Source organism: Cavia porcellus, unplaced genomic scaffold (assembly GCF_034190915.1).
Source record: "Cavia porcellus strain 051 isolate PalLab524CR breed Dunkin Hartley unplaced genomic scaffold, mCavPor4.1 scaffold_13, whole genome shotgun sequence".
Lineage (NCBI taxonomy): Eukaryota > Metazoa > Chordata > Mammalia > Rodentia > Caviidae > Cavia > Cavia porcellus.
In genome coordinates, this window is record NW_026947496.1 from 1,161,698 (window position 1) to 1,183,875 (window position 22,178).

General features: G+C 35.6%; 1 protein-coding gene across 2 annotated transcripts in view; it reads left to right on the forward strand.

Annotated features, from left to right (window-relative positions):
• Positions 1 to 1,804: 1,804 nt before the first annotated feature.
• LOC106025422 (histone H1.8-like) overlaps positions 1,805 to 22,178 on the forward strand; it is a 112,645-nt gene continuing 92,271 nt past the window's right edge. Inside the window, exons 1-2 of one of the 2 annotated variants that reach the window (XM_063259721.1) lie at positions 1,805 to 1,934; positions 2,941 to 3,134. The gene's annotated coding sequence lies outside the window, so the exon portion shown is untranslated. Of the gene's footprint in view, positions 1,935 to 2,239; positions 3,135 to 22,178 lie in introns of those variants that run through there. The other variant, XR_010051052.1, reaches the window with a different exon arrangement.

Sequence of the window (22,178 nt, forward strand, 5' to 3'; positions counted from 1 at the left end):
CCATGGTAATCACTGAGTTAAAAAGGATAAGAACTGTGACAAACTAGATGGCACATTGCCCACCTACAGAACCAAAATTGTTTCACAGATCCCTGCAAGAATACGGCAGTAGGATAATTTCATTATGAATTCTTTCACTGAAAACTGGGAATCTAATTTTTTTGGCATGAGGGTACCAGGCACTGAACTCAGAACAGTGTGCTTGCCAGGTAGGCGCTGTGCTGCTGAGCTATATCCCTCTTCTCATCTTTAATTACCATCTGAATGTAATGAACCTTTACAGTTCAACACACCTAAAATTGAACACTGCTTTACTTCAAAACTTAAATCTTTGGCTCTCTTTCAGTAACAGGCACTATTTACACAGTTCTTCAAGACAAATACCTCGATACCATCCTTGAATTTTCTCTTTATATTTGTTCCACTTCTTCCTCTATTTTTAAAATAAAACAGCTTAACTCTTCCCCACAAAGTATTATAATTTTTACCCAGAGTATAATTTTTTACTCTCTCTCCAATCATTTCTCCATTCCTGAATAGGATATTTTTAAAATTTAAATTTAATCAAATTACATCTGTCTAAAATCATTTAAAGTCTAGCTTCCTATTGACTTTAATTTTCAAACTACTCTAAGTGGCTTATAAGACCATTTCTATATATCCCCTGATTACAGCCCCAGATATATCTCTTGCCATCTTCTCTTCCAGCCATTCAACCCAACCAAAACTCAAAACATTTCTAGTCATGGAACATAAAATTCTCACCATCTATCTTTTGAACATTTTGGGTTTTTTTCCTGGAAAATTGTCATCTTTGTCCTGATTCTTCACTTTTGTATCTGAAAACTCATCCTTCGGCTCTCAGCATAGATATAATTCCCTTCACAGAGACTTTTCTGAGGTTTATATCAGATGATTTTCTTACGGAATTGCCAAAATATATTTCCCATAATAATTATCTTTCTATTTAATCTTTTTTCTTCAAATAGCAATGTTTGATTAAAAGCAAACCTAACTCTAAGAATTCCAAAATGTCACGATAAAATTTAATCATATGTAGAAAAAAAGGTTACATTTTTAAAAATACTGTATGTACTCCACCAGAAATAACTATTCCTGTGCTATCTCCTATATTTTCTCATAGAAATATTTTTAATGACACTTTAGTACTGCCATTCTATGATATCCTTAGTCATCACTCTTTCAATGCAAAATGTTTCAGGCTCCAAATAACCTATATAAAATTTTAGAAACATGAAAATAAAGATTAAGTGAAAAGCAGCCAAATGAGTACTTAAAATAGGAATAATCAAATATCTTTTAAAGACAATTCTTTCATTTTGCATACCCAGAAAATAGGTTTTAGAATTTGTGGATTAAAATTATATTTATAAAATGCATATTGAAGCATATTTTATTACTGTCCCATACACTTAATACATATTAACAGAAAGTGGAATGTAATTTCTAATGTATTGCAACAGGTAGAAGGCAATTAAGAGGCAATTTTGGGAGACTGAAAGTTGACATTCACAATCTATCATGGAGGAATTACAATTCCAATGAACTCACTTTAGGAAATTTGGTCAAAATAAACCATTGATAATCTCTTAAAAGATATTCCAAAGGCATTGCCAGAGGCTTGAATTCTTATAAATACAGAATTTATAAACAAAATGATGGACACTCTTCTAATACTGGAGAGCGCCCGGCGCCGGGACCAGAGACACCGGCGGAGCTGCCCTAGACGGGCGCACCCACTCCTGTAAGCCCGCCGCCCTCCGCGACCTTCTCTTCCCGGATTGGCAGGCGGCTAGCGGCGGTGAGGCAGGCGCCTAAATCCGGGTCCTTAGACGTTCGTCCGGGACGCAGCGCTCGCCGTCCAGCCGCGCTTCCCTCACACCTGCTGGCATGCGTGTGGGCGCCCGTGCAGGGTCTGTAGGGGCCCGTGGGCGCGCGTGTGTGTGCGCTCGGCCCGGAGCGCGGCGGTCTGCTGAGGGTGCTTGTGTGCTCGCGCGTTGGGTGCTCGGCCCCGGGGAGCGACGGCGGGAGCCTGACTCCGCGCGCCCGGCCGGCTCAGGCGGGACTTGCGCCGCAGCCGCCACCGCCTCGCGTCCCCTGAGGGCCGCTGTCGTGCTGCGGAGAGCGCCGGGGCGGGCGGGCGGACGCCGCGGGGGCTGCGAGCGGCTGGTTGGCTGGGGTGGGAGGAGGGGGGGGTGGGGGTCTAGAGGCGCGGGCGGGAGGGGCCGGGATGAGGGTGCGGGGCAGCGCGGAGGCGGCCGGCGTCGCCGCTTGTCCCTCCCGTCGGCTGTGGTGCTGTCAGCCGCAGATGTTTTGGGCTCTGACTGTTGGGAATGGGGAGTGGAATAAAAGGCGTCTTTGCCTCCCAAATTTCTTGCCGAGAAAAAAGGCAGGGTTGAAGATGACAGAGGGTTGGGGGGGGGTCGCCTGGAAGATGGTGGCAGAGTAAATTGCAGCAACCCCCCCCCAACAACGTTTTTCTGGAAATAAAAATTATTCTAGCTGAACCTTTAGAAGGAAATCCCGCCTTGAAGAGAGACGCGGAGGGTCTTGTTCTTTTGATTCTGGTTTGATTGTATAATAATGATGATATAATACTAATGACGAGGACGACACTGCCTTTTATTTTGACCCCAGTGCTGTCAAAGCGTAGTTACAGCTGGGGATAAAGCCCTTGAAAATCTGATGTATGAAGAAGGAATACAGTTGCTCTAGGAATGGTCTTTATTTTATGAAGATATGTATTTTAGAATTAAAATTTGACAAAACGAGGCCTTTCTTCTTTTCCACTTTTCAGCCAATGCTCATAAAATGGGGCTGGCTATTGCTGCCTTGAATATGGAAAAATAAATGATTTTACCCGGTATAATTCTATGTAGTTAGTCAACCCTTTCTCTTTTCCTTTGACTTTCTCAACAGTTCTTAAAATGAAGAAGTTGAATTTCCGAAAAGTTTTGGATGGCTTGACTGCCTCCTCACCGGGCAGTGGCAGCAGCAGCGGCAGTAACAGCGGTGGGACTGGTAGTGGTCCCTTGCATCCAGGAGGGACAGCTGGAGTTCTGAGAGAGGAGATTCAGGAAACCTTGACTTCAGAATATTTCCAGATTTGTAAGGTAAATTGTGCATTGCTTGAGGCCTATTATTTCTTCATTATATTTCTGTGGAGAAACAAGGAAATAAAACATCACAGTAAGAATTGTTGAGATGCCAGCATCAAAGATCATTTTATCTCATAAATTTATGAGATACAAAATCTTCAAAATTATAAAAATTAAAAAAGCAAAAAATTAAAAATTTTTAGATATTTAAAATTAAAATTTAAAGTTCTCAAGGTGATTTACTTCAGCAGTGTTCTGGAATACATATTAAATGTTTTTTAAAGGTAAAGCAAAATAGCATATGAAATTTATAAATGAGATGTAAGGCTTAGAACACCTTCTTACATAATAAAATTAAACTTACAATGCATTAAATGAGACTAAATGCTAACACAGGGAAAGTACATTAAAATAAATGTAATCATGCTAAAATTGATGAATATTTAGTCAAAAACAACAAAATTATGCAATTTGAGTGAATTTCATTGAATTAGAGTTTTTAAAATATTAGCTTATTTAATATGATGTAAAATGTTAAGTGGTACATGAAACAAACTACGTGGTATGGTTTATAGCTTTTGCTAAGACTTGCTGAAATTAAATGGTAAGCTTTAGGTGTTTGTGTCTAGAGATTTATGCTCATGGTTGGGATTTCTGTCATTACAAAAGTGTTTGAGGGCCATTCTTATATCTTTTCAACCACTTTGTTCCTACTTTGTGGGAGATGCCACAGAAGGCTGCTGACAAGTGCCTACACCTTGACCGTAGCCTTCACAGCCTGTGAACCCATATGCTGAAACATGTCTGTTAAGTTTAATCTACCACGTCTCAAGTATTCCATTCTACTAGTCCAAAATGAAATCAGATAGCCATTAAAAACAACAGAAGTGTTAAAAATGTGAGCAGTTTTCCTAGGCTAAAACAATGCTTTAATACCATTAATATATTTAATTTGATGCAATTTATTAATAGTATGTAGAATAAGCCATATAAATACATAAACCATCAAAAGAGGATATACGGTACATAGTTAATAATTACTCCATAAAATACATGAATAGTTTCAAATAAATCTAAGTTATTTCAAGATAGGAAAGTAAATTAATTATAATTGGAAGAGGGGAACTTATGGTCAGAAAATTGAAAGTTAAAAAATTATACTTCCAAAATATAGTGGCTTTTGATGTAGACCCATTTCGAGATTAAAAGAAAAGGAATTTAATATGGCAAAAATACAAATTTCTTGTGGTGAGATACAGTAGTGCCTTGGTTTACAATCTATTTGTTTCACAATTTTGGGGAAAATAACTGTGGTTGCATGGGTATAACCACGGAAGTAAAACTTGTGTGTGGAAACAAAGTTTGCTAAATGTTTTGTTTGCAAACCAAATTGTTTGCAAACAGAAGAATTCATATACTGAGGTATTATTTTATTTAAAAATCCATTCTCAGCAATTTCTAAGTATGTGTTAAATCATCAATAGTCACCATTTTTTAAAATAAATATACAGAACTTAACATTCTACCTAAATGAAGTTTGTGATTTTTCATTAACAGCCCTTTTTCGATTAACCACGAACCCCCACTTCCTGTGCATCAGCCTTTGTTAAATATCATTCTACCCTTATGAGATCATGTAGCATTTTTCTTTGCCTAATTTCACTTAACAAGTGAAAGTTCTTCTATATATTATAAATGACAGAATACTTTCTTGTGTAAGACTGAAAAGCATTCAGTCACACACAAGCACACCCACACACACAGCACTTATGAATGATATTTTCATTATCCATTTTTCTATCAGTGAACATCTAAGTGCATTTCATGTCTTGAGTATTTTGAAGAATTCTGTAATCCATAGGAGAATACAGATCACACTTTCACATAACAGTTTAAATTTCTAGTCACGTACCAAATAATAAAATTATTGGATCATATAGCAGGTCTAGTTTTATTTTTTTGAGAAACTTCCACCATGTGTTCGATATCAGTTTACATTCCTTATAACAGTGTGCAAGATGTTACTCTTCTTCACCTCTTTCGAACACTTCTTATCCTTGGTATTCTTGATAACAGTCATGCTGACATTTATGAATCAGTATCTCCTTGTGTCTTCAATTTGTACTTTTCTGATGATTAATGACATTGAGCATTTTTCACAAAACTGATAGATTTTTTTTATGTTGTCAATTGAGAATATTATGACTTCATTTAATCATTTTATTCACATTATTTTTGTTTGGTTGGTTATTGAGCTGAAGTATTTTCTAGTTTTGGATGTTAAACTCTAATCACATGTATGCTTTTTGCCCACTTCATATTTTGTTTACTCTAAATAAACTGCTTAGTTTTATTTTTGGTGCTTTAAATTTTTTAGTCTAACAATGAGTGTCTAAACTACGGATTATATGCTTTCTAGGAGACATACAGCTAAACAGTTCCCTATCATACAGTGACCTATAACTACAGCTTTCCATAGTATTCACAAACTTTTTCCTCAAATTTCTAAAAATTTTACATTTTCAGACCTTTAAAACTTCATTTAAAATTTATTTTTATTTATTGCATAAGGAAAACACATAATTTCATTGCTTTGTAGATATCTACTACTCCGGGCATCAGAGGTAGCCATTCTTTTATGCGCTCTTGGAAATGTGCAAGGAGCAACTGTTTAAAAAAGCATAGATGTATTTCTGAGCTCCATATTCTGTTCAGTTAGCCTGTATTCTTGTTTTTATGCTAGTCAGTTTTTATTATAATAGCTTTAAAGTATACCTAGCATCAGTGTGATGCTTCTAGACACATACTTTTTGCTCATAATCAGTTTGGCTATTCCAGATTTTTCATGGAATTATGTACAATTCAAATTATATGTTATAGACCTACGTTGAATATCATTAGAATTTAAATAGTGATTGCAGGGTCTCTGAAGAGTCCCAGATGGGTAAACATGGCCATGTTACCAATATTGAGTTTTCAATGCATAAACGCAGGACATCTTCCCATTTCTTTGTTTATTCACCAATTTTTTTTTAACAGTGTTTTATATTTTCAAGTAAAAAGAGCTTCAAGCTCCTTGGGTAAACATATTCTTGAGTATATATTTTCAGTTATTCTATATTGGATTATTTTCTTGATTTCTTTTTTGAATAGCTAGCATATAAAAAATGCTACTTATTTTTGTATCCTGCAACTTTATAGAATTTATTTATGAGATCAGAAGTGCTGGGATATTTTTAGGCAAAAAATAGTATTTACATTATAGTGTCTTTAACATTTTTCTTACCTCCTTTGCATGTTTGTTTTATTGGGTCCTATTAGTTATACATGGTGGGAAGTTTTGACATATTTATTCATGTGTGTAACCTACACTTAGCAAGCTCTCTCCCTCATGGATTCCCTGTTCCTCTCTTGATCCCCTCCCTGATTTTTTCCTGTAATAGCTTCCTTTATGCTTTCATATAAGCTTGTGTTTCCTTTCTAATTTTTTATTTTTTAGATTTTACATATGAAAGAAAACTTGAAAATTTGACTTTCTGAGTTTTGCTTATTTTACTTTATATAATTATCCCAGGTTCAGTTTGTTTTTAGAGATGACATTTTACTCTTCTTTATACCTCATTAATATCATTTTGTAACTATGCCATATTTTCTTTACTTATCCCTCAGTGGACATTTAAGCTGCTTTTATGATTAAAATATATTTGCAAGAAGCCCTGAAATGTTACTTAGTCACTCGCATTGGTATTCCTCCAGACTTCATGGTACACTCAATGCCGCAGAATTGATTCAGGTGTAAGTTCAAAGACTGAGGTCAAGAGTATTGTCATGTAGACCTTCATGCTTCCACTCCCGCAGGTGCTGCCATGATAAGCATGCTTGGTTCTGTGCTGCAGAGGAAATGCCAGCCTCATCTTCCTACTTCTGGCTTCCTTTCTCAACCATCATATTGCAATATATTCTAATTGCTTTTCATTTAAGGAAACAAAATGCTGGGTAGAAGCATCAGTTGATAAAACCAGTATTTAATTTACAACAACATTGTACTTTGGGCAAAAGGAACACAGATGTGACTGACTACTTGGGGACCTGGCAGAGTAAAGCTTTTTAATTGTTATTCACAACTCTTATACTCTGAAAATGGATTTTTATAATTCGTTTTAAAATACAACAGTTATCAATCTATGACAAAATGTCTGTCTTCTGGAGACTAAAATTGTCTCAATAGCTGTTGTCTTGTTCAGCTTTTAACTCTCATTATTCTATTTACTAAAGACAAGATGACCACTTTCTGACATTGATACAAAATACTGACAGTACAAGTTGAATGCTAGTGAATAACACAGCTGAGGGATAAAAAACATAGAAGATCACTGGCAAATGCCACTTACTCTCTATTGATTGATCAAATGCATGTGTTCATTGTGATTATATTGTGCATCCACACAGACAGTTGCATGTCCTATCTAAGATAAACCTTCCAGCATGAAAGGAGAGTTTCAAATGTGGAAATAGCTAAGTAATACTTACAGTTCCTCTTCCATTGTGCTAGAAAAACACTGCTCCATTTCTAAGCTGCAATGGTAATGAGCAACGTAATTATTCTTTATTCATTTCATTAAGATGCCCTAATTATCCTGCAGTCCCCAAAAGGAATTTCTTCTAGATTTCAGAAAAAAAAAATTTCTCTTTGGGAAATTCATTCATTCATTCTGTCTCTCTGTGTGTCTCTCTCTCTGTTTCTCTCTCCATCCATCCCTCTCTCTATCTTTCTCTTAGAGATAGGGTTTCCCTATGAAGCCTAGGCATGCCTTGAATTCATGATGTTTACAGGCATGTTAGGAATTATATTGACTATGAAAATTCCACTTATTTTCCAAATATTTAATTAAATTTTTGTCTACCAGTCAATATTGGAGCGTTTGTTCCATGAAAATCATAATGAAGAAACTTAAGACCATGTATTCCATATTTATGATCTTAAAAAATAGACTAAAACATGCATGTGTACATTCATGCATGAACACACATTCATACATCTGGAAAATGTAAAAAAAGAAACAATTTTATAACAGACTCTTGGAGAAATAATCAGCTTCTTTCATTAGTTTCATTGCCTCCACACTCACAAGGTTTCAGTAGAGATTCATATAGATGTTTACATCCTAGATTTAATAACATAATATAAATATAAAGTAAAATGTTAATTAAAAGTCCATTTTACATGCATTTTAATGTAAATTTTATTAGATTTGTGTTATGGTAAAATACCTGACACAGGCTGTTTATTAAGAAAAAAGTTTTTGGGGCTGGGGATTTAGCTCAGGGGCATAAGCACCTGCCTTGCAAGCAGGCGGCTGTGAGTTTGATCCCTGGCACAGATAAAAAAGGAAAAGACAAAAAAAGAAAAAAAGAAAAGAATTGTTTTTTTTTCACTTCACGATTTTGAGTTTCAAAGTCCAAAGAGCACGTTTCCATGGCAAATGTGGCTTCCTGATCGCATCACCTGGTAGAGCTGACCAACGGTAGAAGGTCTTCTGAGAGCAAACAAGGGATTTCACCTCGAACAGGTAGCACAAAGAATAATGGCAGCTATTAGCAGCTATTAGGCTAGGCATTTATCAGCTACTCCATGACATGAACCAATGGGTGCCAGAACTGCCTCTGAGACACACCCTATAATCTAGGGAATCCTCACCGAGTGCCCCCTCTTCAGGGTTCCGCACATACCCTCACACCCCAATCTGGGAACCAAGTGCTCAATCACAGTGGACCCTTGGGGGACCATCAAGAGGCACACAAGCCACAGCACAAAATGATAGTGACTTTTTTATTTCAGTGTCTTTATGTTTAAAAACTATCACAAAGTTATTGTCTGAGTAACTCTGAGGCTAATCACAAAATAAGGTGAAGATGTTATATTGAAGAAATTAACACATGTAACAACTATGAATCTTTCCATCATCTTTATTTTCCGAATTTGATTCACTGTCATGATTTAGATCTAGAATATGCCCCACTCCAATAAAACTCATTTTTTTCAGAGGTGGGATTTGAGGAGGTGATTGGGTCATGGGAATGTTATTCTCATTAGTAGAGATAAATTCATAGCTGAATATGCCGTGAAGAGAGGTTCGGATGGAAGATACAGGCCTTGGACCATAACGTGGAAGCCTGTGTCTCCCTGTGTCTTCCCTCACCTTCTGCTTCCTGGGTGCCATGACCAGAGCAGCTTTTCTTAGTTCACCCTCTGCCCTCAGGCCCTTGGGTTTTTTTCTTGAAGGGGGCCAACCATGGGCTGCAACCATGACCTATGAATAAGCCTCCCTTCCTTTATTTTGTGAGTGTCAGATATTTTGTCACCATGGTGAGAAAAATGCATCAGATATACACAGCATTACAATCTTAGCCTAACAAAATGTGAGAAACACAGTACAGTATAGACAAGCAGTTTATAGTCACTCATTATTCCAGTGCTCGCAAAAAAGAAACCTATTTTGAATTGTTTATATACAGTTCTATCTTAAATATATTTTAGTGAAGTGGCCATCAAAATGTACAAAACTCTACCATACGCCCATATTGAATATCACGGTGAACTAAATGCCAAAATTCTACTCTTTGGGAAAGAACCTATTAGAGACTGTTAACCCTTTTCTTCATACTATCTCTTTCTACTCTTCTAAAACAGAATAGTTTTATATGTTTAGGAGTGCAGTGATTTTCCAATTTTATTGTTGTTTATTGTTGTTATTATTATTGTTGATTATTATTTATTGTTTAAGAATTATCCCTGCTGGGCATATTTTCATATTAACTGGGAATAATTTCTCAGATTTAAGGAAGGGGTAGGGAAGCTGCCAGCTTGTATAAGAAAGGACTTTGAAGTCAGACATGGTGGCACACTCCTATAATTCCAGCACTGGGGAGGCCAAGGCAGAAGGATTGGGAATTTGAGACCAATTTGGGTTACATAGTGAGTACAGAGCCAGCCTGAACATACATAGCAAGACCCTGTTTCAAAAACACATTAAAAAAAGAGAAAACTTTGGACAAGTTCCCTGGAATTCACTCTTTGAAAGTCTGTACACATATGTCTGTAGCTTTTATGACTCTAGTCCTAGGATTTGATAATTTATTAAAAAACATTAAAAACATTTTGAGAAGTGCCTGAGAAAAACAGACTCACATATTTTAAGTCACTGTATACTAAACTAGAATTATATACATGTGTATTTATATGTATATGTGTGTACTCAGTGTATCATAGGTATCTTCCTTTAAAGGAAATAGACTGCATGCATGTCAGAATTAGTAAATTCTGTACATCAAAGGATACAGGATGGGAATAAAGTCTACAGGGTGAGAAAACATTTGTAAGTCATGTTTCTGATAAGAGGTCAACATATAGAATTTGTAGTGTTTATAAAATGTAAGAAACACAGTAGAGTATAGAGAAGCAGTTTATAATCACTCTGTGTTAAGCAAACCAGGAGTGATAAATAACTATAGTGAAGATTTTCCATTAGCTAATTGCATGTTCACGAATACTGATACAGTTAAATGACAGAGAAAATGGACACATATTTAATTTCAAATAGTGGTACATAAGAAAGCCTTGTGGAAGGCAACTGTGGTGAAGCCAGTGCCCTTTCTTGCTATGCAAAATAGTAGCTCCTAAAATCTAGCTTCACAAATCTTAACGGGATGGAAATTTTCAGTATTTATATGGAAGGATGTTATTTTCAGAATTCACAACTAGATAACAAATCAGTAGCATTCTTACTACAGTGCTTAGTATCCATGCAACAGGTTTTAATTCCCTACTGAGATTTACACATGTTGTAGAATAACTAATCAGTTTCTGTCATGGTCCACATTGCAGAGTCTCTAGGGAAGCAAGTGGGAGATATTTACTGGTGTAGCAAAGGTAAGATTTAGGAAGTTCAGTCTGGAGCATATGACATTATAGCTTGTTTCTAGATGTTTCCCCAAATTCTCATGCCAATGGGGAATTTTGGAGGTGGCTGTGTCTAAAGTGTATAATGCTGGGATTACGATTATATGGTTACTGAATTGGACCGCTGATTGGTTCATCATACTTCTGGGTGGGATTAAGGGTGTCCCAACCTGGAGTGAGTGCTACCATCTCTAAGGGTAAGTAGGCTAAGAGCTGATAGCCTAGATAAAATATAAGAAAGTGGGCTATAGCCATCGCTTGTTGGTTGCTTGCAGCTTACTGCCTGCTCTTGTTTTGCCCTAGTGTGTTTCTCTCTGTGATGCCCCTGTGCCAACACCACCCTGTTTCAAAGCCAGTCAACTATGAACTGAAACTTCTGCAAACTATAGGCTAAGTAAATCTTTCCTCCTCTAACTTTGGATGTTGGATATTTTGTCTCAAGCATGTGAAAAGTCACTAGGATGTGGCTATAGGAACAAATAGAGTTAAAATTGAGCCAAAGCCATGGGTGACAGGTCCCAAAAAATGTTGAAAATACACATTAAACTACTCCATCATTTCAAATTTTGTCAACAAGGTCAACCAATTTAATATTATCACCAAAGAAACAAATTTGTTCTTGCATACACCAATTTATCTTTGTTTTCCTTTTTTCATCTACACTTGAGTGTAGATCACACTCTGTGTCCAGCATTGATTCCTATTTACTGTACATTCACAGCCAAAGCTCTTTAATAGTACTGGGAAATACATGCAGCTCTGCCTATGTAATTGTGTTCCTTCTCTGCTTTGATGACATCAGATCTCCTTGCCTTGTTTATATCCTCTGTTTCCACTCCCATGCCCTCCCCTTGCTTTGGTTCCTTTCCTTTTCCTTTTCTCATCTTTTTCCTGGTATGCATTTGCATATGCACCAGTAAAATCAGAGCTCCATAGAATTAATGGCCACAGTGTCAGCCTTCAACTCAAAAGTCAGTTTTCTAGAGATTCTAACATGGTGGGAAGTTTTCCACATGATTTTCTCATCTCTAACAAAACCCTAAGTGCTTTTGTTTTTCATTTTTTCCAATTATCTAATCATGTGACAATAATCCCCCAATGCACAGGAACATATCAGTTAAAATGAGTTTTGTTCTGTTGGTACAAGTGTATGGGCTGAGCAAATCTTTTGCTCCAGCTGAGGCTGACTAGCTGGTATTCAGCAGGGACCTGGTCTCATCTGTAGGATTTAAGAGGCATTATTACCTTCTAATCTGAGAGTAGATGGGTGCAATGGCAGAAACGTGAACTGCGCCCCAGTGCATCTCCAGGTGTCCTCAGCTGCTCTGGGAATGGACAGTTTAACCTAAATACTCATGTAGTCAGGCTTTATACGTAGGTGCTAAGGGCTGCCAAGAGCAGATTGTACCCCACATTCGAGTTATGGCCCTGATGTGACATTCTTCCTACTGCAGCCAGATCCAAGATGCTAGAAGTAATTCTCCTTTCTTCAATGTGAGAATTCTTAAATGTGTTTTAGTCTCACATTGGCATCACAATTTTTTCATTTTATTTCATTTAATTTTTCTTATTTTGAAAATTGAGCATCAACTAAGTCAACGACATGTAAACTCACAAAACTAACAAGTAGTGAGCATGGGCTCCTGTTACTGTTCTCTTTCCCATCAAAGCCTATGTTTCACACATTCCCTCCGAACTTTAGACTACTTTTTTCAACTACTGACATGTAATTGTGTAAATTATAAAATCTTCTATCTGAACACAGCTTACAAAAAGGGAATTAAAATATTCAAGGACACACAGGCCTTAACATTTGCTTGCTTCATAATCGGATCTTTTACAATAATATTTTGCCTTCTCTTTGCAGACAATAGGGAAGATTCATAAAATTCACACTTCTCTGTAGTACTAATTTGATTCAATGATTATTTGCTTATAAATTTGTCTCCACTATTAGGTAATAAATTATTTGAGGATATTTGGTAGCAGCTAAATCTCTAGCTTTAATCACGGTGCATAATACAATTATATAAGAAATAAGTAAATAGATATAGTTGGAGTTGGCTTAGTTAAATCAGCTTAATCTACCAAAATGGAAAGATATTTAATGTTATTTCATATACTCTTTGGATTCTGAAATTCTGAAGATGTGTGTAGACAAATAATTCATCAAAAATTATTAGTTATAAAGCAGTACTTCATTGCAAATGATATCTGCTTCTAACCAAAAGAATATTTTAATCTTGTTCTTTATTTTCAGCAAGATTAACTTATTTTAGAAAATAGTTACTTTTAGGACATAGCATACATAAGAGTTAGTTCATTGTTCAAAAAAGAAATGATAAAGATAGTTTAAGTAAACAGCATTTTACCTTGACTTATGCTAACCAAAAAATGTTTGCTCTCATTTATAAATACAGTTGTTCAAATTTTATCTCTTTTAACTCACAGAACAGCTACTATGAAAGGATTTCAGAGTACTAGGTAACAAATCTTGGATTTTGTATGTGTTTTCCTTTGGTACAATAATACAATATTTAGATAACACTACCATGTTTTTTTTTTTAACATGATATACATTTAGTATTCTGAGAACAAAACATCTGAAAAATCAAGTGAATTTTTGACTGATGGCACTTGATCTGTAATTGACTGCTTTTACCATTCCAATCACTGGTGACTGTATAAGCTCCTGTAAAGAAAAGGAAATATATTGCTCTGCTGTACATGTATTTTTGTACTAGTACAAAACATACAATTTTAACATATATGCTACTGTAAAGTATTGTTCTAGTTTACAAAGTTAAGTTCAAAGTGAATGTCACATCATTATCAAAATTATTTTCTTCTTTAAAAAGTTTTATTATATATTTGCAGTACAAAATGATCACATTCAGTGTGGGAATTGATATATATTACTTAACACATCTCAATTATTTTTCCCCTTCCTCTCCACTTGCTCCTTTTTGTTATGGTCTGCATTAGATTCATATATTTAGAGCATGAGTCTTTATAAAGTTACTTATCATACATATGGATAAAAAAACAAAGTAGTAGGCTAAAAATCATAAATGTATAAGACAATTTACTAAATCAAGTTACATTGTTTTGGATTATAGTAACTTTTTTCTCTTTTTGCATATATTTTTCATTAGTCAATGACTTATATATTCCTGTAAGCCTAATATTCATTTCTTCCTCTTCAATGATATCCATTTAATAAATTTAACAACAGTGATGTTTGTTCCAGAAAATTATGAGGCCATCATAGCAAAAGGTGTAGGTAAAAATGTAGCGTATGAGGTAATTATAGTGTCAAATGCAAAGAAATCTAGTAGATTAATATTTATAATAAAATTTGAACAAATATATCTGAGGGATGGATTTACAGACCAACTTTAGAGCACTTTTCTAGCATGTACTAGGTCCTAGGTTTAATTACGTGCACCATTCAAAAATATTTAAATGCATTTTATAATATGATGAAATAGAAATCAATGAAAAGTATGTTGTTGCATCAAAGATAAAACTACATACATCTTAAGGAATAACTTTCTTCATTTCACTTTATTTTAATATGTAAATGTACACACTAACATAGTACCCTGTGATTCCATGGTACCCTGTGATTCTATAGTTTTTCAGAGTTTTGAAATTTGTTATTTGGTGCATAAGAATTAGAGTTTTTCCAGAAAAACATCTGGGAGGCAGGAATTAGTGAGTGACTAAAGCATTCCAATCAGTGTTGTGTAAAAAATCAGTACATTCTGAATTTAAGAAATGTCTCTTTGATTATTGACACAATTCAAAGGAACTTAGCTCTCAGAAGTTTAATTTGCTCATATCATTCTATAGGAAACAGGGCAATCTGTCCTAATGATTCACCTCCAGTCTCCTTTGTGTAATGGTAATGCAAAGATAACAATAGCAAAAGGTTATAAAAATACCCAGTTTTCAAGAATGATGTAAGTGTTTACTTCTATGTATGTCAGATACATTTGGTTGTGACTGTTTACTGTAACTTGCTGCATAGTTGAAACTATTATTTGTAGATATGAACTTAAACTCTTAGATTTGTATTTATTTGGTGACAATATTCAACTGTTCTAAATTTATTAATATAGAAAATATATCATAGAATTTTTTTGGTAGAGATTCTGTACTGGATCAAGGACTAACAAAATGAATTAGGCTGACTGGTACTTACTACTTCTCAAACATAGAAAAATAATGATCTATAAAGCTAGATTTCACCATTTACAGATCTGAATCTGGAGCTGTTCAAAAAGCAGTAAGTCACATTTTAAACCTAAATGTTATTTAGATTGAAAACACATAAATCTATGCAATTTTTTTTATTTAAGAGGAAAAAGAGAAAAACACAAAACAAAACAAAGCAGTGTAAGGTTACACATAATACAGAACTACAAAAAAAAAACATAACAGTAAGAAATCACCTGTTAATAGATTACATATTATCATCTTGGAAATAGTTGCTCAAATCACAGTATCAAAGAATACAAAGTGGACATTCAAACAGAGAGACTGAAAACAGCTGTGTTCAATGATCCAAAAACATTAATATAGTCAGCTATTTAACACCCCTAAACACACTTGCTGTTATATCCGTTAGAGCTCTTTTTTTTTCCTCCCTCTCTTTTTTACAACATAATTTACACATTTTGGATTTTATTACTCCTTAGTTCTTATTATTTTTTGGGGGGGGAGAGAATAGAGTCAAATATGGCAAAACAAAGCTGTCAGTCAAAACCAAGGATAGACATAGCCCATGATGTAGAACAGAGTACAAGGTTATTAACAATGGTTATCAACGTTGTCTCTTGTTTTCTTAAAAAGAATTGTCTATCTCATCAGATATTATAAAGTTGGACAGAACAGTAGAGAACAAGACCAATAAAACTTAGGCATTGTAAACATTACCGGACTTCCAAAGGAGACAATAGTCAAACCAGAATGGGCATCTTTGTGAATCTTATTGCCTTCAAATTGGTTGCCTATTCCCTCAGACTTGCTACCATCGCACAGAATGGAACAGAGTCTAATCAGTCAAAACAAGATTGTGGGAGTATTACAGGACTTCAAAACAAGTTAATAGGAAATCGAAAAGAGTTACTATTATATATCCTAATTTTTTTAAATTTTTCCCTTAATTAAAATAAACATAAGAAATAACTAAATAATTTTTTTAAAGAATAGTAGTTACCATAGTGTCTGTCTTTTTCCTTGAAATATTTGGATAAAACTTCATATACTATAGCTTCAAATATTTCCATATCAAGAAGCCCAGAATAAAGCCTTTCTAATTAATAAGTGAAAATTTTATAAGGCTTCAAGGCCACATAATGGGGAATCATGATTACCACATATTTTTATATATTTGAATCATTACTTACATTAGGGAAACTATTCGGTATTCATACATGTGAGATTGATTTATTTCACTTATGAGTATGGTCTCAAGCTGCACCCATTTATTGATAAATATCTCAATGTGATCCTTCTTTATAGCTGAATAATATTCCATTGCATAGAAATACCACAACTTTTTTATCCATTCCTCAGTTGATGGACACTTGGGTTGTTTCCAAGATCTGGCGATTACAAATTATGCTGCTATAAACATAGGTGCACATATAACCCTGTGGTATGATGCTTTCAGTTCTTCTGGGAATATGCCTAGAAGTAGAATAGCTGGAATAAATGGGATTTCCAATCCCAACTTTTTGAGAAACCTCCAGACAGACCTCCACAAAAGCTGTACCAGTCTACACTCCCACCAACAGTGCAGGAGAGTTCCTTTTTCCCCACAGCCTCTCCAGCATTTGTTGTTGTTGGTTTTCTTGATCCTGGCCATTCTTTCAGGAGTGAGATGATATCTCAGTGCGGTTTTAATTTGCATTTCTCTAATGACCAATGATGATGAGCATTTTTTCATGTATTTATTTGCCATTTGCATTTCTTCATCTGAGAATTGTGTATTCATCTCAGATGCCCATTTTTGGATTGGATCTTTGAATTTTGGAGGTCTGAGTTTTTTTAATTCTTTATATGTTTTAGACAAGAGTCCCTTGTCTGAGAGAGAGTTCACTAAAATCTTTTCCCAGTTTGTGGGTTTTCTTTTCACTATGCTGGAGATTACTTTTGACATGCAGAAACTTTTTAATAAGAAGTGGTCCCAGTTATTGATTCTGGGAAGTATTTCCCATGCGGTTTGAGTCCCGTTCATGAATTCTCTACCTACTCCTATGTCTCCAAGGTTTGTACCCAATTTGTCTTCCAATAGATTTAGTGTTTCTGTTTTAATATTCAGATCTTTGACCCATTTAGATTTTAATTTAGTACATGGTGATAGGCATGGGTCTAGCTTTAGTTTTCGGCAAATGGAGAGCCAGTTTTTCCAGCACCATTTATTAAAGAGACTGTCATTCTTCCAGTGAACCTGCTTGGCTCCTTTATCAAAGATAAGGTGGTTGAGTGTGTTTGTAGTTGTGGTTGTATCTTCTAATCTATTCCATTGATCTTCAGCTCTGTTTTGATTTCAATACCATGTTGATTTTACTACTGTTGCTTTGTAGTATAATTTCAAGTCAGGGATTGTGATGCCTCCTGCTTTGTCTTTGCTGTTTAGAATTGCCTTTGCGATTCTAGGTCTCTTCTGGTTCCAGATGAAATTTAGGAGTGATTTCTCTAGATCTATAAGGTATGTTGATGGTATTTCTATTGGGATTGCATTGAATCTGTATAAGAGTTTTGGGAGAATGGCCATCTTCACAATGTTTGTTCTTCCTATCCATGAGCAAGGGATGTCTTTCCATTTTCTGAGATCATCTTCAATTTCCTTTTTCAGTGTATTATAGTTTTCACTGTATAAGTCTTTCACTTCTTTCGTAAGAGTAATTCCTAAATATTTCATTTTTTTGCTTGCTAATGTGAATAGTCCAGTATCTCTTATTTCCCTCTCTGTGATTTTGTTGTTTGTGTATAGGAATGCTATTGATTTCTGAGTATTGATTTTGTATCCAGCCACATTACTGAATTTATTTATTGTATCTAAGAGTCTTTCAATGGAGCTTAAGGGGTCTTCTATGTAGAGTATCATGTCATCTGCAAACAATGACAACTTAACTTCTTCTTTTCCTATCTTTACCCCTTTTATTTCTCTTTCTTGCCTAATTGCTCTGGCTAGTACTTCCAGTACTATATTAAATAGGAGTGGTGATAAAGGACATCCTTGTCTTGTGCCTGATTTTAAAGTAAAGGCTTTCAATTTTTGGCCATTTAGTATGATGCTGGCTGTTGGTTTGTCATAAATGGCCTTTATTATATTGAGGTAAAGACCATCTATTCCAATTTTCTGTAGAGTTTTTATCATGAATAAATGTTGGACCTTATCGAAGGCTTTTTCTGCATCTATAGAAATGATCATGTGATTCTTATTTTTGGCTTTATGGATATGGTGGATTACATTTATTGATTTGCGTATGTTGAACCATTCCTGCATTCCTGGGATGAATCCCACTTGGTCATGGTGTATAATCTTCTTGATGATTTGCTGGATCCTATTTGCCAATATTTTATTGAGGATTTTTGCATCTGTGTTCATTAGGGAGATCGGTCTATAGTTCTCTTTTTTAGTTGGGTCTTTTTCAGGTTTTGGTACTAGAGTAATATTTGCTTCCAGGAATGACTTAGGAAGGATTGTTGTGAGTATCTAGGGTACTCTGAACTCCGGGAAAGGCAAACACGCAAACACGCCTGATCTGGACACGGGGGGTGCAGCGCTCGGAAAGGAAGACAGGAGAGACACGGCACTTTTACTTCCTGCACCGCGTTGCACTGCACTGCACGCACAATCTTTATTTTAAGATTCATATATAGTAAACCGGATCAGTTCACAGAGCCCAGACAATTAAGTAGTGAAAAGGCATTCTTTGTGACAAGCTACAATGTGACAGACTACAATGTTTATTCTAAACTATCTAAGTGAAGTAAATAATCACAAACAGTTCTCCTAACTTCTCTAGCCCAGGAAGAAATTCATTAGCTCAAGAATGTTGTTAATTTGTCTGCTGTTAGTGTCACAAAGGGTGGCCAGCCACTTCCTCAAGACTTCTGCAAAACAAAGCCAGCTCACAGTATGGTTTTCAGAGGGTGAGAGATCTCACTGAGAACAGGCATTCCTGTCCTACCTCTGTCTCGCATACCAGGGGCTATTGTATATTGCAGGTTAGAGGGTTGGGGCCTACAAAGTGACACCTCATCCCCCACAAAGGATTGCTTCCTTTTCAATTTCATTGAATAGTTTGAGGGGTGTCAGCATTAGGTCTTCTTTGTATTTCTTGTAGAATTCTGCAGTGAATCCATCTGGGCCTGGGCTCTTCTTGGTGGGTAAGGACTTAATTACATTTTCAATTTCAGTAACAGAGATTGGGTTATTCAACAGTTTTACACCCTCTTGATCTAGCTTTGGCACTTCATATGCTTCTAAGAATCTGTCTATTTCTTCTGTGTTATCAAACTTTTGAGAGTAGAGGTTTTCGAAATAGGAGTTGATGATCTTCTGTATTTCTATTGGGTCTATAGTGATTTCTCCTTTTTCATTTCTTATTGCATGAATTTGAGCTTTTTCTTCCCTTTTTTTAATAAGGTTGGCTAGGGGCTTATCGATTTTATTTATTCTTTCAAAGAACCAACTCTTTGATTTGTTGATTCTTTGGATTGTTTTCCTAGTATGTATTGCATTCATTTCTGCTCTGATTTTTATAATTTCCTCTCTTCTTTTGGCTTTGGGCTTGACTTGCTCTTCTTTTTCTAGCTGTTTGAGTTGTAGCATCAAGTTATTTATTTGTACTCATTCTGTTTTCCTGATGTGGGACTCAGTGCAATAAATTTTCCTCTCAGGACGGCTTTCATTGCATCCCACAGATTCCAGTAAGTTGTATCTGCATTTTCATTTTCTTTTAGGTATTGTTTGATTTCTTCTTTAATTTCTTCTGTGACCCACTGATTACTCAAGAGTGTGTTATTCAGTTTCCATGTGTTTGTGGGATTTTTGCAGTATCTTTTATCGTTAATTTCTAATTTCAGAGCGCTATGATCCGATAACATGCAAGGGATGATTTCAGCTCTTTTGCACTTGTTTAAATATGTTCTGTGAGCTAATATATGGTCTATTTTAGAAAATGATCCATGTACTGCTGAGAAGAATGTGTATTCTGATGTTGTTGGGTGGAACATTCTGTATATGTCTATCAAACCCATTTGTTCACAGGTATGATTCAGTTCTGTTATTTCTGTGCTCATTTTCTGTCTGGTTGATCTGTCCCTTGGTGTCAATGGCGTATTAAGGTCTCCTGTTACAATTGTGTTACTGATAATTTGAGTTTTCATTTCTGTTAATAATTGTTTTATATAACTGGGTGCTCTGGAGTTTGGTGCGTATATATTTAAGATAGTTATCTCTTCCTCTTGCAGTTTTCCCCTTACGAGTATGTAGTGACCTTCTTTATCCTTTATGGTCATTGTTGGTTTAAAGTTCACGTTGTCTGTAAACAGAATGGCTACTCCTGCCTTTTTTTTGATTCCTGCTGCATGAAGAATTGTTTTGCATCCTTTGACTTTCAGTCTGTGAGTATCCTTCTGGGTTAGATGGGTTTCCTGTAAACAGCAGATGGTTGGATTTTGTTTCTTGATCCATTCTGCTAGTCTGTTTCTTTTCGTTGGTGCATTGAGACCATTTACATTAATGGTTATTACTGTTAAATGTTGGTTAATTGTAGGAATCTTATCTCTCTGCTGTTGCATCTTTATCTTTCTGTTCTGTTTAATTATTTGCTTTGCTTAGTGGTTTTTTCCTTTGTGTATCTAAACTGTCTTTCAATATTTTTTGCAGGGTTGGTTTGGTGTTCATGAAGTTCTTCAGCTGTTCTTTGTCATGGAAGTATCGTATTTCACCATCTATTTTAAATGATAGTTTTGCAGGATATATCAGTCTAGGTTGGAAATCATTTTGCTTTAGGATCTGGAATACTTCACTCCATGCTCTTCTTGACTTTATTGTTTGTGATGAGAAGTCTGCTGTGATTGTGATAGGTTTTCCTTTATAAGTGATCTGTCTTTTCTCTCTGACTGCTTTTAATAATCTATTCTTGTGTTGGGTTTCTGAGATGGTGATTATTATATGTCTGGGTGTAGTTTTATTTTGGTTATGACTATTTGGAGTTCTATATGCTTCACTGATCCTGATGTCAGTTTCTGATCTCATACTTGGGAAATTTTCAGCTATTACTTCTCTGAATATCCTCTTGATATCCTTTATGTTGTCTCCTTCTTTTTCATTAATCCCTATCATTCTGATGTTATTCTTCTTTGCATCATCTTGCAGTTGTTGAATTGTTGTTTCCTGATTCCTTGTTATTTTTGAAAGATCTTTCCTTTCCTGTTCAGTAGCTGCGATCCTGTCTTCAAGGTCTGAAATTCTATCTTCACTTTCATTAAGGCGGTTTTTACAACTTTCAGTGGAGTTTTTTATTTCTTGTATATCTCTGTGCATCTGCATTATGTATTCTGTTTGTTTATTATATTGCTCATCTAGGGATTCTATCTTTTTGTTTAGTTCCTCCAATTTTTTATCTGTGCTTTCTTTAGATATATTTAGAATCTCTTTCATTTCTTTAATCATTTCTTCTTTTATCTGGGATATTATTTCAAGTTTGAATTTCTTTAAGGCTTCCTGGAGTTGCTTGTCAACTTCAGTAGCTATTGTATCTGATATATGAGGAGGATGGGATATATTTTCTTCTAAATACATTCCTCCTAGTGTTTCCTGAGATGGGCTGGAGGTTTGAGGTTGTAATTTGGTCTTTCGTTTTGTCATTTTCCTATATTTCTGTGTTTCAAGTGTTATTTGAAAGCTTCCTCAGGATCTGTTGAAAATCCCCTTGTATGTTTGCAGCTACTGAGACTCTGGCACCAGTCTACCCCAAGCCATTGGGCCTGCAGAACCAATGGCCCTCCTCTGCTTGTTCAGAACTCTGCAGTTCCAGACAAGCTGGGCCTCAGGGACACTGTGCGCCCAC